The sequence below is a fragment of the Cavia porcellus genome, unplaced genomic scaffold (assembly GCF_034190915.1).
Source record: "Cavia porcellus strain 051 isolate PalLab524CR breed Dunkin Hartley unplaced genomic scaffold, mCavPor4.1 scaffold_31, whole genome shotgun sequence".
Lineage (NCBI taxonomy): Eukaryota > Metazoa > Chordata > Mammalia > Rodentia > Caviidae > Cavia > Cavia porcellus.
Window position 1 is genome coordinate 33392006 of NW_026947514.1, and position 12976 is coordinate 33404981.

Sequence of the window (12976 nt, forward strand, 5' to 3'; positions counted from 1 at the left end):
GAAACATTGTGCTAAAGGAAAGGAGCCAAATACGTATACTATACACGATTCCATGTATAAGAAATGCCCAGAACTGCAAATCTATAAAATAGAAAATAGATTAGTAGCTGCCAGGAGGCAGGCGAAAAGGAAATGAGAAGTGATTGCTAGTGGGTATTGGGCATCTCTTTTGGGATGATGAACATATTTTGGAATTGTGTTGTGGTGATTGTTGCATAGACCAGTGAAAATACTAAAAAAGAAAAACTGAACTCTGTACTGTGTAACTCAATTAATTACAAGTCACAGTTTAAAAACTCAGGCAAGACAATGAGATTCATAAAAAGGATTATGTGGGAATCACAAAACAATCTTTTTTATTAGTAAATTGGTCAGGTTCTATGGATCTGGAATCCAGATGGGTTAAAAAAGAACCACAATCTTGTTGGACTTAGAAAAGAAGATTTATATGGAATACTAAAGTGGTGTGAATGATTCTACCAGAAAATCCAAAGCTGAAGGGGATGATTTAGTATCAGTTTTTTCAAATATGTAAGAATTCTTCAGCAGAGAATAACAACCAGCTGCTTTCCATCTTCTCTAAAGATAGTGTAGAAAGAAGCAGGCTTAAAAGAGAACATAAAGGATTTATAACAGACACAAGAAAGGGTATCCTTACAATGAGAGTTTAATTAAGGGTAATGTGACTAAAGTTCTACAAAAGAAGTGCAGAGATTTCAGTTTTCAAGAATATTTCTAAAGCCTATTTGTGTGTTTATCATTGAGCCGCTCTGAAGCATATCCTTCCTACTTTAAGATTTGGGTAGCCAAGCAGGATAAAAGAGAAGACAGTCTGTGGACTCCATGAAGTTCAACTAGGTAAATACTAAAGTAAATTTCTTTAAAGTAATTCCAATTCCCTATTGTTTCCTTCATAAAGTCTCCTCATGAGTGAAAAACGAAGTCGAATTTTCCTGCTCAAAACAAATGAAAAGGTGTTGATAAGATTTAAATTCTATGGTGACACTACTCCCATGCTGGACATTTTAGTTACTAGATTCCTTTTCCTTTATTAAACTTTTTAGGATTTGTAATTTCTCCCTATTGCTTAAAGTATCTCTAATGCCAGCCTTCTGTCTCCTACTCAGGCCACTAGACTGTAAAAATGTTCCCACTACCCTGTCATCAGACATGGTACCAGTGAACTGACTACTTCACTGACCACTACCACTTCAGGACTCAGTTCACAACCCATGACAACTTTTATTTTTGACTGCATAAAATCCACCATCTCTAAAGTAACAAGTTGCAAAATTGTGCCTTAACATTATATATACATCTCGCCTTTAATACACCCTATTTTCTTTCTTTCTTTTTTTTAATCGGTACTGGGGATCGAACTCACGACCGCACACTTGCAAGGCAAGCATTTATGCCGCTGAGCTGAATCCCCAGCCCTATACACCCTATTTTCATACTAAAAATTCCACAGACTCAAACATTGGGGGTAAGCTCTAAACTGTGTTAAGTGCCTAGTTTTCAATATAGACGTGAATTATCTCATACGATCAAGGCAATTTTTCAGAATTTTTAATTATGTGTTTTTCATCTCTAAAGAAGACAAATAATAGTGCTGTCATAACCATATATTTGAAATTGCAATTTTTATCACTTAATTAAAACAAATATGAAACAATGTTAATGCCACATCAATAGCACTAGCACTCATAATCAGACAATAGTAAAGCTAAGCCATCCCTTAAAGATTAGCATGTTTTTCAAGAAGTACAAATTTCTCTAGTGCCTATGCCTAGAGTATCACAAATATTACCACATAAACTGTTATGAAATGTATTTCCCACTTCCAGTGGTCCTTAACAAAAGTAGACATCCTCACCTTGCTGAAGCCAGAGTCAAAGTTAAACCAAAAACTAATCAGGCAGTAATATTACAGACTTTTTTCCTAACTCCTGGCACTCACTTAGAAGTAAGTAGGGGGAAAGGGGCTGGGGCAACATCAAATGATCTTTATGAGTCGGAACAGAACAGATCTTAAAATTATTTTTGGCTCCACTGCCCCTGGGTCAGCTGCTGAAATAGAAGTCAGCCTGTGACTTAAAGGCTTACATTAATTTTCCTTATGCTGCTTAATTTTAGTAGCATAGTTTCCATGCACTCTAATTTCTTGTTTTCAGTGTTGTATGACATGTCTTGTAAATAGTGTGAAGCTGATTTAACTGTACAACATTAAAGTTATATCCCCATTAGGTCTATAATCTAAAGACCTGTTACAGATAAGGAACAGTTCTGGTAACTTCTCAGAGTTACAGTGAAATAAAAAAAAGTCCTCTTAAAAATTTAAAAAAAAAAAGCTCTCTTATTTGCAAATAATTTTGAATAAGAAATTTGTGTTAAATTATACAAAGTTGTTCTTTGAAATTTAAATAGAAAGACAATTTATAACCTTGACCTTGAGTCTTCCATGACTTTTTTTAAAATTATTTTTTCTATGAATGTCCAACTCTATTCTCCACATTCTCTACAAGGAACAGTGAGACTCCTCAAATTTGATTTGGTCTATAGCCACACTGGACCCCTAAGAAACAATCTTGTGAATACCACTCTAGGGCAAGGACACTGTTTCCACCCACAAGTAATACCAGTCCCTGACTTAGAGTGGCTAAATGTCCAGTCACTCTGATGAGTGGCACTCACTTTACCTTAATAGCACGTTACCATCAGACAGCACTAATGAAAACAGCACCAGGACTCCTGACCCAGGGCTCACTAGCCACTTGTTTTTGGTAAAAGAGGCACAATATTTTAATAATCAAAAACAAACACTATGCCTTTACACTCGGCAGAACTACGCTCTCTGAGATCTCTATATAACAACTAATATGAGTTGGGAGGTTGGGAATTTTCAGAGAGGGAATGAAGAAAGAATTAAAAGCAGTGGAGAGGAACAAAGAAGTCACCTAGCACATCTCCATATCTCATGGGTAGAGACTGTGGACAGTAACATTACCACCGCTTAAGAGGGCAGTAGGAGCAGCATGCTTTGGATAGAGCCAAACTTAGGAAGGTGAAAGGAATGTTGGTGATGAATTCTGACTTTGAGGGGACACAATCTTGAGGAATAGAATAAAGAAATTGGAGTTTGGGAGACAAAGGTTTTTCCACAAATTGGGATTCTTGCTCTGGTTAACAATCATCAAAGATCAAAAGTATCATGAGATTAGATTGTTTTGAGGCATATAGTGGAGATTAGACTGAGAGTGTGGTGTTAGAAAGGGATTATTGTCCAGGCTTCCCTTGATCCATATCAATGGAGATGAGGAAGTCCGAGGAAGTGGGCATTTTATTCATTTATTTATACTCTTTTTGATAATAGATGATAGAAGAGATGATAGTAAACTAATACAACAGAGGAGTATTCATTTTAGAAATATTTCATTGTAATTCTGGATTTAATTTTATAGTAACGAATAAAAAGATGAAGGAACCATTGGGATGATGGAACTTAGTTGTGATTCTTTTTTTTTAGTTGTGATTCTTTAGGAATACTTTGAAACCTTATTTAGAAAACCTTTTGAGGAAACTTAGGGATATTTCATAGCATTTGGGAAAGGCATTTGAGACCCCAAGATGGAGTTAGCTTTGGGAAGGTTACCAAACTACTTGAGATTATTTCCTTATTTGTCAAGTGATGATAATAATATCTATGTCTGAAGGCTGTCATAGGATTAGGTGAGACAAACACAGCATAGCACGCCCACACTCCCAACCACCAACACATTCATTCCCAGCCACCAACAAATGTTTTCCCAGGGCCTTTGTATTGGGCTACATCCCCAGCCTTAAAAGTTTTTTTATTTTGAGACAGGATCTCACTATGTCACTAAGTTGCCCAAACTGGGCTGGAAATCATAATGTTTCTGCTTCAGTCTCCCAGAGTGCTGGAATTATAGGTTTGGGCCACCACATCTGGTTTCACTCACCCTAACAAACCCCAAGTGTAGAGTTAGCTCTACTTAAAAAAAAAATGGTTTTCAATGAGATTCAGTAGTGCGTTTAAGGTCTCTTCATCAGGAAGATGCTAAGCTTCTTCTTAATTTTTAACTCTGCTTGGCTGTGCCATCTAGTTCTTTCAAATGGACCTCACCCTGACTCTCTTATTTGTCTTTCTACTACAGTTAATATAAGAAATTATTTCTCAAAAACTGGTTAAAATAGTAGAGTGTGGCAGCATGCACCTGTAATACCAGCACACAGGAGGCTGAAGCAGGAGGGTTACCACAGTTTGAGGCATGCTTGGGCTACCTAGTGAGTTCAAGGCCAGCCTGAACTACACAGTGAGACACTGTCTCAGAAAATAAAACAAAACTAAACTGAACTAAAAACGAACAAATGACTTGGTTAAGAAACATCCTGCATGTGGCACAGGCTCACCTGTGAGTCTCTGTCAGACAAGAACCATCTACATTAATTGATGATGGTGGTGGTGGTGGGTGGTGCTAAAGGATAAACAGTATGAAGGGAATACCACATATTTTAAAAATTCCAGATGAGAAGGTGATCTAGGGATGAAGAGAGTGGGGAAGAAAAGAAAATAAAAAGAATCAAGATATAATATGTACCAATTCCCTACAATGAATATGCTCCTCATAAATTGTAAATATGTATTAATAAAAGCATAAATACAAAAAATCCTCAAGAAGTGGGCATGATAGTACATGTATATAATCCTAGCACTCTGGGAGGCTGAAGCAGGAGGACTGTAAATTTGAGCCCAGTTTGGGTATCTGAGTGATATCTGTCTAAAACGAATAAATAAACAATAATAATTTAAAAAAACATTTAAAAAGCAGAGAGGCCAGGGATGTAGCTCAGCATAAAGGCCCTGAGTTAAAACTCTAGTACCATAAAAACATGAGGATAATATACTGCTCAATTCCTGGATCAAATGTACTATCACTGGTAATTAGCACAGAGAGAGTGTTCAAAAAATGTCTGTTATAAATCTTACCACAAGTAGTCACTAAGATGCATGTTCCCTGTTTCTGAAATGGGAACAATTATATCTGGCCATCTCTGCTGTACTTTCCAAACAAGATTATTTGTGATAATCACTGTGTGTAAAACAGTACTTTGTAAAATGTAAAATACCATAGAATAATATATGGAAAGAACTGATATGCTATCTCAAGTCATTAGAAGTAACAGGAAGGATATCGCAAGTTTTTGAAAATGATAACCATATCCTAAAGGTCCTACACATCTAACTGAGGAAAACAAACTGTTTTTGAGGTTCTCAGAACTCCAAGTTCTTTCCATGATATAATTGGAACCCCTAAGGATTCATTTAATTCGTAGTATAAAGGCAAAACAACAAAGTTGAAATCAATGGAGGGCTGGTTTTACAGACTGCCCACAAAACTGGGAAATTGTTACTAAAGCACAATGCAATAAAGAGAATTACAAATTGAGTCCTGGGGGAAAGACATAGCTATATTTGTTGCATGAGGATATCTAAGCCCAGAAGTTGGCGTCTCCTATTTTCTGAGTGCTATGTGCATAAATTTGTCGATTGTTTTAACTCAAAACACTGGTGAACAAACAGTTGGAGCAATGCCACCTCTCGAACATGAGAAACCACAGGATTCAGGACACTGACCCTCTTTCACTGCTCAGACTAAGTCCTTAAAATACTAACTTGCTTAGCTTGGAGTTTTCCTTGCTTACCAATGAACTCAAAGAAAGGGGATTTAGAATTCATTTATACAACATCATTTCTGCCTACCTACCAATGTTGACGAGTCTTTCTCACCATTCTGAGTGAAAGGTCAAATATTTCAGGGACAAGTGTGCCCCCATTGGCTTAGTTATCCACTTTCAAAGACCGCAAGAAAGATTTCTGTGGGAATGAGTACTTGGCTCCTTTCTCTCTCACTGAGAGAACAAAGAATGGTAGGAAACAAAAAGGCAGACTTGGAGAAGGGAAAGGGGACCAGAGGGAGAAGTAGGGGCAAAGGAGAGGAGGGAAGGTAGAGATTGAAAATGATCAAGGTACGTTATATATTTACATCAATCCTCCCTCCAAACGAGTGTAAGTATGGTATATTGTACACACATACCATTTTAAACAAAAAGAAAAAGAGACAGACAGACCAACCTCTGACTTCAGAATGTAGATATTGTCTTCTTTTTTCTGTAAGACAAAGCCTGTAGATGCCTAACCGCCTTGTCTGACCCTAATGTAAGAGTGGTGATCTCCCCTAATTTAAGAGTATTAAATTAGGGGAGATGAAAAAATTAGGGGAGATGAAAGGGAAAAAAAGCCAAGTTGCAGCCACAGATCAAGTGATATCTTCCATATAGTTTTCCTGAAATAACACTTCCATTCTGTTTCTGAAGTGTGATGACTGAGTTGATTCTTCAATAGAGACGAAGTTTTAGCTCTCTCAAATACCAAGAGAGAGTAAATATCTGAATGGGGTATTTATATTCCACTTGGTTTTCTGTTTTCCAGAGAAAAACTTGGAGTTCACCATTTCTCTTCTTATGTAAGCAAGACCTCCTATACTCCGATTAAAACTCTCTAGTATTCTCTTAATGCCTGATCTGACTTAATACTCTGGACAATATTATCAGAGTAGAACTCTTATCACCTCTGGTCCATTACACAAAATTCTAAAAATGCATCCTCAGATTTACGGTAGTCATTCTTTGTTTTTGGCCAGAAACGTGACAGTACTGATTCATACTAAGTTTCCTATCAACATCCCTAAAATATTTCCCCACTATTTATTATCAAGTCAAGCTTTCTCTTTCCTTTTATGACTTCACATATCTTACTAACTAACATCTACAACTTTACATCAACTTCTGCAAAATTCTAACTCACTAATGTCTCTGATTGGCTGCAAAAACTGGGTAAAAGAATTTAACTACAGAATGAAATGTTAATAGTATACACACCAGAGGATCACTGTAAAGATTAAGTGAAGGAATATGTACCCTGCATTTAGCATTTTGCCCAGGATATAGTAAGGTTCAATAAATGTTACCTATGGTTTTCATATAATCCACCCATCAATCTACAGATATTTTAAAAATCCTATCTCGCTTACTATAGGTACTATACATCTCTGAGTCACCATATATTTCAAATGCCCATCTTTTGGGCATCCATCAAAAATTTTAAATGAGAAAATCAGTCAGAATAGCATCAGCAGATAGACTCCTAAGTCTTACCAGGATGATCTTCCAGAAGGACATCAATCCATCACTCAGTTCAAAATTGCTAGGATACATTTGTCCTACTAGCTATGAATCTACTTAATTAACATCAACAAGACAACAACAATATTATAAAAATCTCTGCCAGACTCCTCCTAGAAATTAAAAACCATGTTTTGGCATTTCCATAACAAACTAGATGAACTATGAAAGAACAAATGACACTAGAAATAAGAATGCTTTGCTTTTAGTGAGTTTATATTGTGTCTAAATAATATTTTTCTCACAAGTAATTATTTAACTATTCACTGTAAAATCCTGCTAAAAATTGATATTCTAACAAATTCTAGAATGTCTTTTTTTCTCTACTACACTTCTTAAAAGTAGAAAGATGTTTGATATTTTTCAGTAATCTGACACCATACCTCATTGCTGTAATCTTCATAAATGATGTGGTTCCAATGGAAAGATCCTTGTAGTAAATTATGGGATTCCTTAGTTAGTCTAATTTGCCGACCGCTCAAAGGACACACAGGTGGCACTACCTTTCTGCTGCTGCTAACAGCAGTTATGTGTAATGCTTTGAGCCAAGTATTTTATATGAATAAACTAATTTAATCCTCAGAGCCATCCTTGGGAACTGGGACATTACAATCTCCTCTTTACAAAGAGATCAGGCCTAGATCACAGAGTCTGTAAATGGCTCACCTAGGATTCAAACCCAGGTCAAACAGATTGTAGATTCCAAACTTTCAACCAAATGTTCTTTGTCTTTGTTTCCTTCTCTCCCTTGCCCTCCCCCTCTCTTTTTTCTCTTTTGTTTTGTTTTCTTTTTTACGTGCTGGTGCCAAATCTCAACCCACAGACACAGAAATTGTATTGTTAATATTCCATAGGTGCTTCCACTTAGACACATTTGATGCCTTCCTTGCCCTTAGTCTGCAATAAACCAGTACAAAACCAGAATGCCAATTTGATGTTTCACAGCAATATGCATCTATCACACAAACCAATCATAATAGTGTGAGCACCGCATTTGCCACTTGTTGTACCTGCACAGACAAACTATAAATACAAGCTATCAGAATAAGAAGAGTTTACTGTAGGACTTGATGTTACATTGAATTCCAACAAAGGAGTCTTGCCAGTGAACCTTTGAAGTCTGTTAACATTTTCACCTCTGGTCAGTTGCTGGGGGCAGAGTACAGACAGTGGGTATTTCTGATGTCAATCTCCTATACCTTTTCTTATGTTTATACTAGTCTTTCATCTAAAAACAACCACCTTTTGGGGGGTGGTACTGGGTATGAACCCAGGGCCTTCACACTAAGCTACATCTTCAACCCTTTTTATTTATTTAATTTTGGATGAGGGCTTGCTAAGTCACTAAATTGCTTAGGTTCATAGGGCACCATACCCAGAGTGGTGGGATAATAAGAATGTACAACCAAGACCAGCTAAGACAACCACTTCCTTTAGATGACTTTCTAAAGCTTTGCTCTGATTCATTCTCTATATTAGAGAATTCATAAAAGATTATAAGATCTTTTATGTATTATTTTATTCTCCAAGTAAATTCTTGAGTAGGTTTCATATCTAATCTATGATATGCAATATAATTGACTTTAAAAGGCTTTGACCCATTTAAGACAGAAACTCTCTTCCTGTATTTTTTATGTCTTTCACTTCTGTAAGGCATATTTAATTGCTAGTACAAAATAAATATTGTAATGCTAAAAGTAGTACAAAACAACAAGTCTATTTTTTTTCCTTAGTAGTGCTGGGGAGAGAACCTAAGCCTGGCATGTGCTAGGCAAGTCCTCTGCCACTAGGTTCCAACTCCTGCCCATCAACTAAGATTTTTCTCAGGGTTCTATCTTTTCCAAACATTGGTTTCAATGAGGAAATGGGATGGGGGAAGACAATGGGATAAAAAAGATCCCTGTGCAAAGGTCAGGCCCTAGAACTAAAAGTAAAGTATCCTTATCCTTAAACAAATCAAAAGTCACTAGAAACTGGGTGGCAAGGGTAGGGGAGAAAGATACAGAGAATATTCTGAGCGTGGGCCATTTATTGATTTTAGACATTCCTACCTAGAAAACACACCATGAGTAATGCTCTCACTCTGACCACAGTGCATTAGAGAAACAGACTTCTCAAAGAGAAAATCAAGGAAGGCAATGCAAATGTTTAAGTGTGGGCACACCAATGACTCTAAACCAAGCCTGAGAACTTGAAAGTAAAACAGACTGGAAATGAAGGGAAACTTTTAGTTGGTAAAGAATGGAATGTGAAAATGAAATGAACATTTTAAACAGCACACTTCTCATTGTCCTTCATTTTACTCAATGACACAAACAAGTAATTCCTGTAACATCCACAGAATTCTCCTTGGTAAAATGACCTACCTACTTTTTTGGCCAACCTTATACAGAACATCCAGGGAATGACACACTCCAGTCATTGTGATAATGATCACAAGCACATTTCCTTGCTTACGCAGGGCACCATGGAGGTTTCAAAAAACTTTCCCAAATATTTTCTCTTTTAATCTTCACACACGTGAGCTGGTGACAGTTATCTACTTTGTTCCAAGTAAGGAAACTGCTTTACGGTCAGTAGTCTTTCCACAATACCACAGCTGTGGTGGCTGCTAGAACAGCCTGCCTAGGTTGAAGGCAACCAGCACATACACAGTGATCATTGCATTGCTTAACTAGCCCAAAGCCTACTCATGTGTAAGCACAGAATGCTAGCTATCATCCTTAACATCTTTAACCCACACTTACATAATAACAACGTCTTTAAAGCAGATCTATCTAGTTTGCCCTGGTATATTCAAAAAGTGCAGCACAAATACCAATCATGTTTTATTTACTTTTGGCTTGGTATACAAAAACTGTGCTTTAGGTGTCTTATTACTTGGTCTCACCTGTTTAGTTTTAGACCTCTTCTAAAGATACTACTAGAGTGTGTTTCACTCAGATTCACATAGCCTGATGAAATTTCAGTGCCAAGTAAGGAAAAAGATCACATGCTCACTTCATGGGTATATATTACAGTCTAGCAAGGAGCTTCCTTCAATATTTATTTATACAGATTAACAGAAAGAAGAAAAACAAAGTGACTACCAAGGAACTATCATAAAAGTTCTCGGTATAATTTCTTTCTTTGGTACCTAAACCACGTTTTTCTAACGTGATAGTAGTTCCAACAAGATATGTAGATCCAAAGGGCAGCAATTCCTTGAAGACATAGAATATTTTAAAATCATCTTTCAGAAGAAGATTTAAAGAGAGTTTTATATTTTTCAGATGTAAATATGTTCTTTTTTCCTTGCTATTATTTAGTTCTTTTAAATTTGGAGGAAAAAGGCTATAGAGAAAAATTAAAAGTTCCCTTGGAAAACTCATCTTCCTCAAAGAACAGATCACTTCCCCAGAAAGTATGGAGGAATCTGGGGAATATGTGGCGCTGGGAGCCAGATGTGTCATCCAACGAAGACTGTAGCAGGGATTATTTACCATGCTTGTATTCTCTGACACTGCCCTGAACCTTGGAAAGCCAAATATCTTTGCTACCCTCACAGTACCTAGTGTGATACCTGGCTCATTGAGAGATGTTAGAAATTATTGAGTGAAACTGGATGAAATTAAAACAGCCTCTCATATTTCCCAAAGTAGCAGGTTGGGAATACTAAGAACTAAAGTAGATTGGTTCTCTATAGAAAGAGAAGAAAAAAATACATTATTTTGAAACTAACTCAAGTCCTACAGTGTGAAGGATGGCAAAATCTCCCAGGCCCATCGGAGATCCCAAACTGAATCATCCATCATCAAAGAAGATAAGCCTTCTAAAAAGTCCTATAACTTAGGGAATATTTAAACCACCTGGCCCCCGACCCCCAAAAAATCTCAAGCCTATCAAAATGACCCATACATTCTAATCAATTCAGTAAAGATCTGGCTTTCACATTGCTCAAAGAGTTTGCTTGTGAGTTCTGGTGACCAAGCTACTGCTGAGCATAGTATACCTCTCACAGTATAGCTTGTCACCATATAGATTTGATACCCAGCATCCAGACTATAATATATAATCTCAAAAAGGGTTTGCTGTTGAACAGATATGCTACTAATATATAGTGCAGCTGCAGACCTGTGTAGAGGGTTAGCTGAATTCAAGCTCAAGCTTTACGATTTTCCAACTGTAGCACCATGGATACATTCATTCATTTCCTTTAGGTGTGTTCCTTTGGAAAGTGATAAAGGCTGAATGTAAGTAACCTTGAAGATCCTGTCTAGATTCTCTAACTCTTGCAGTTCAATGACTGCAAAGAAAAACAACTAAAATTAAACCCTTTATTGCTAAAGCACTAAATATAAACAGGTTGATGCATCAACAGGTCACACAGACATGGATCTTATTAGCAAAAGCTCAGCCCCTTCTGTGGCTAAAAGGAATGAGAAGAATATTTTGGCTTTCAAAGTGGGTAAAGATTTGGTTTGGATTTCTTTCCAAAAAGACAGCATGTCTCAGCAGTGGAAGTGATGCCAGTAGCCACAGGCTGGGTCACTGCTTTTACTGAGGCCCAGCAGGCACAACACAAATTTCTTAATTACCATTACTATAACCTTTACCACACCTTGTTTTTCTTGGGGGATCTTCTGGTCAGGTAATCTGGCTTAGATCCAACCCAATTTATAAAATTTGAGGCTTTTCCCACTGTAGGTAAGATTACATGCTATTTTAAGAAACCTCTTAGGGGATGAGGAAATATGTTGTTTTCCTTTTAAATTTTTATACTGTATATCGATTCCAAATGCTAACTGAGTCTTTAAAGAAAAGCATGAGTTCCCTAAAAATAGCCTGTCTACAGTGCTTCTTAATTGTGCACTTTATACGCAGAGCATAATTTGTTTAGCACGCAATCAGAAATAGAGTAATACTTGGTGAGCAAACATAAAGGTTAAGAAAAAGTAAATGCAAATGTCCCCAAAATACTAAAGAGTATTAATTAATATAAGCTGTATTAGTACCTAAAAGACATATCCTCAAAACAAACAAACAAAAAAACCTACAATGGGTTTCTTTTAAATCTATATATAAAAATCTTTCTTTTTTGGTGCCAGGGATTGAACTTATGACCTCACGCTTGCCAGGCAGGCACTTAAGCCACTGAGCTAAATCCCCAGCCCCCCATATAAAAATCTTTTGGTAACCAAATATCAAATCCAGAGGCCCAATCTTTTATTTTTTTATTATTTTAAAGGGGGTAAAATTAAGCACAACAAAATAGAACATAAGAAAGCAATGTAAGAGATATAAATTTCAAAGCTAGATGACCTGAGATCTTCACTGTCTATCATATTGTTCCTTGTTTTCTTCCAAGTAGTTGTCCATGTCTTAGCATACAGAGAATTCATACAAAACAATAATATAAAACTGATCTGAATGAATGAAGAAGGTGTTTTAGGCCTTCGAAACCAGGCAATAGGGAAGTCACTAATGGCTGTTGTAGAGTCTCTTGTTCTCTTCAAAATAGCTGTCCATGTTTTCATGTATATTGAAGTTCAACAAAACAAAACAGGCAGCGGAGAGGGGTTGCTTGGTTTCCCAGTGCTCCAGATCCCAGCGTAGCTCTGGTCCCAGTAAACGCCAGAGGCCCCTGTCCTAGGGCATTGGAGCCTGCCACACTCAGAGCCACTCACCAAGGGGAGGTTGCTTGGTTTCCTGGCACTCCAGGTCCCAGCATGGC

At 37.0% G+C, this 12976-nt stretch overlaps 1 protein-coding gene across 8 annotated transcripts in view; it reads right to left on the reverse strand.

Annotated features, from left to right (window-relative positions):
- The window catches only part of Rad51b (RAD51 paralog B), a 569590-nt gene that overhangs the window by 229778 nt on the left and 326836 nt on the right, over positions 1-12976 (reverse strand). The window lies entirely within an intron of this gene.